The 3592-nt window shown below is 30.2% G+C and overlaps 1 long non-coding RNA gene across 1 annotated transcript; it reads left to right on the top strand.

Moving 5' to 3' along the window:
- Positions 1-1824: 1824 nt before the first annotated feature.
- On the top strand, positions 1825-3342 carry LOC148554273 (uncharacterized). Its single transcript, XR_015892025.1, has 2 exons — positions 1825-2064; positions 3163-3342. It is a non-coding gene; the product is annotated as an uncharacterized LOC148554273 (long non-coding RNA).
- The last annotated feature ends 250 nt before the right edge of the window (positions 3343-3592 follow it).

Genomic DNA, 3592 nt, shown 5'->3' with positions numbered 1-3592 from the left:
AGGGTTTCTTCTAGTAGCCCATATCCCTTGGTGAGTTTTTCTCTTACTAATCTCTTATGATGAAATTTCAAATTCAATGGAGACATGGAGGGAAATGTGAAGGTAGTTGATCCGTTGATATTTTAAGTGAAACCTGATGTTATTTTTTTTATTTTTTCAGCTTTTAAGCCAGTCAGCGCGAAAATTCTGCTCTGGCCCCTCAGCTCCTACCAGAGTTTCCTCCATTGTTGAAAAGGAGGTAATCTTTATCCCTCATATTGAGAATCGTGTATATGTGTGGTTCTGTGATTCTTGGACAGTTTGAACTGTGAATTAGATCATAGTTGCTTCTCTGTAAGATTGGTTCTCTTCTCTGTTCTTTGAATTTTGTCCAAAATATGATTGGATATACAAATTTTTTTATTACAATTCTAATATAAGAAGTAGATGAAATGGAAGATTCCAAGTTCAAATTAAATGGAGGTTTTAGACTTAGTTGATTTAGCAAACTTTAGTGAAACTAGATTAATTGTTTTAGAGAAAAGGGATCTTTGGGAAACATTATGGTCATGCTTTTGAGGTAAACTTCCTTTTCTTTCAAAAAAGAAAATATTTTCCTAACAGCTCTCTAAAAATGCTCTGAAAAGTTTATTGACTATATACACTTATTTGTATGCAGGCATTCAAGATAATTGTGACTGATCCATGTAAATAAAACTATAGAAGTACCTGCCATGTAAATCACACTGGTAAATATCTGAAGCTTTAATTTTTTCCATCAAAAATCCCATTCAAGTATTTATTTTCATGCTACCACATGCTCTTCTAAAACCTACACACATCAAACTTTCATTTTTAAGTAAATCCATGCTTTCTATTGTCACTCTTCATTAATATCTTTTTAGTGTGTATTTGGTTCTGATTTTGTAAAATCTTTGTTTTGTAGTTTCTCTACAGAGAGAAATTCGGTAAGTCCATATTTCCATAAGAAATTAGCTGTGGCTGCCACATCCTAATCATACCTGTTGGTATATATATACAAGTTTGAAACATAATAGGATGCATAAAATTAGTGATAGAATAGGAAACTAAGAAGCTTATTGGTGTTCAGTACGTAGGTTCCTGTGGCTTGGTAGTTCATTAGATCACATAATGAAAGAACCATTTGACTAGTTAGTTAGAGTAGTTGTAGTGTGGTATACTATTTCATAGTTTGTGATTATAGAGAATGTTACCATTAAATCTAACTTTATTTTTGTGTCTAACAGCAACTTGAAGAAATTTAGCCTATATTATAAGAAGATAAAATAACCAGCATTCATTACAAGTTATTAGTAGAAGTATTCAGATTGTTATAGTTTCGTGAAATTTTCAATTAGGTCCCTATATTTTTTTTTCTTTTAATTGGGTTCCTACACCAATTTTTTTTTCAATTGAGTCCCTACACTTTTTTTTCCTTTTATTTGAGTCCCTACACCAATTTTTTCTTTTTAGTTGGGTCCCTATACAATTATGCCAATTACTACTAAGAGGGACCTAATTGAAAAAAAAAAATTGATGTAAGGACCCAATTAAAAAGAAAAAAGTTATAAGAACCTAATTGAAAATTTCGTGAAACTATAGGGACCAAAAGAGTAATTAAACCAAATGCTTCACTTACTAGATAAAGGAAATGGTGTAATATAGTCATCCCAGGAAGCAACTATGAAACTAGATAAAGGAAATGGTGTCTGTTTCTCCTTTGAATTTCATGTTGTTGTGCTTAATCATGTTGATTCATTGTTAATTGACTCATTATTGTGCATTATTATTTAATTATTGATAGATGATAAGTATAGTGGGGAAAGCTAGCAGCAGCAAGCGGCGTTAGGCACATGCCATATATACATTAAGGCAATTCCAATATAAGAACTATTAGGTGGTTCATTTTAATAATTCACTAACAGTTGGTACGTAAACTAAGTTCCTTTTTAATTATTTATTTAGTTCTGTTTTTTCTTTAGCAGTACTTGAACTTAAGATTAACCAAGGGATATTTTTCTGTTGTGTGCAAGTTTTGGACTCAACGTTGATCCTCGAGCTCAAGTATGTGTCTTCTAACATGATATATATGCTTACAAATATTATTTTGTATGTGATCCAAATGGTGTAATTGTGATTATATGCTTAATAATTGATAATTGTTTCTTTCAAGTTTAAAAAGGAAAGTGATGATGCTCTGAGTACCTAACTTATACTGGTGATTACTTAATCTTTAGTCCAGTCTTGTTCATTATGGTAGCATTTAGTAGAGAGACAGAGACTAAGAGACAGAGACCGAAATAAATTTCAGTATTCTATTTGATACAAAGTGAGAGACAGAAATTGAAACAAGAATAAAATTCTAATTTAATTTGCACAAAGGATAAAATTGGAATTAATTAATTGAAATGAGAGTATTTTAGGTATAAAATATTATTAAAATTTCAGTATCCGTCTCTAAAAATTTCAGTCCCTGTGTCCCTACTTTTTGGAGGTACTGGAATACTGAAATTTTAGGGATAGAGACAGAAATTTTAGTATCAGTCTCTGAACCAACAAACATGATATTGTGTCTCAGTCTCTCGGTCTCTGTCTCAATACCTCAAAACAAACGCTACCTATACGAGCCCTGTATGAGTGAATTGGAAAGTACCTCATATTTTGTTTGTTTTACTTTTTATTTCTTTTTTTAAGGTGAAACACTATCTTAGTCTAATTTATCCCTTGCATGCAATTACCTCGGGATGCCATTTATTTTATTTTTATTCTTTTCTTCATTCACTTCTTGCTTTTTGTTTCAATTATGTTTTTGTAAGAACTTTGTTTTGAATGCACATGATAGATAACTCATTCTAGCAATGTCTCTTCTCACCTGTGAGGAAAAGTACTGGCAAGCATTGAGACTATAAACTGCTTTCTACTATTTCTTTTGTATGCTGGTACTGCCTGATGGTACTTTTTCATGATAATAGATGTGATTCTTTTAACTCGTACTATTTCTGAGCTTGCATTGAAGGCCAAAAGCATTTAGTCTTTGTTATAAACAACATTGATAGACAACTAGAACTAGATTCATTGGAATATTTGTTCACTGAAATCATATAAGAATAGAAGTCATTACAAATCTAATTTTTAATAATTCTAATAGAAAACTTCTTGCAGGTGTGTGACTTTTGATCAAAGACTTATCCACAAGGAAGTTTGAAAAGTGAAGAAAACAACATGCTCTATCATTGTTCTTCTCGAAATTTTGTGATAGGTTTTAGTATCATTGTAAATGTTAATGCTTGAAACTCAAATATTATATGCAATCACATCTTATTATAGCTTTGCAATCACAAGATATTTTCTTGGATGTTACTATTGTAATTTTCTACATTTTAAAACATACTTCTTAGATTAGATATGTAGACTTATTATTGCTATTGTGTTTAATAAAATATTTCATTTTGTAGTAATTAATTTGAATATATTTATATTATGTGAAAATAATAATAATTGTCTTAAAAAATAATTTGAGATTTTAGAAAACAAATAGGTTGTTAGCTCTAATAAAATGAGTATAATATAATTAAAAAATGACTTAAGGTTT

This window comes from Arachis ipaensis, chromosome B7 (genome assembly GCF_059453495.1).
Source record: "Arachis ipaensis isolate K30076 ecotype BB chromosome B7, ASM5945349v1, whole genome shotgun sequence".
Lineage (NCBI taxonomy): Eukaryota > Viridiplantae > Streptophyta > Magnoliopsida > Fabales > Fabaceae > Arachis > Arachis ipaensis.
Note: the sequence above shows the minus strand (reverse complement) of the source record. Positions and strands in the feature narration are given on the sequence as shown.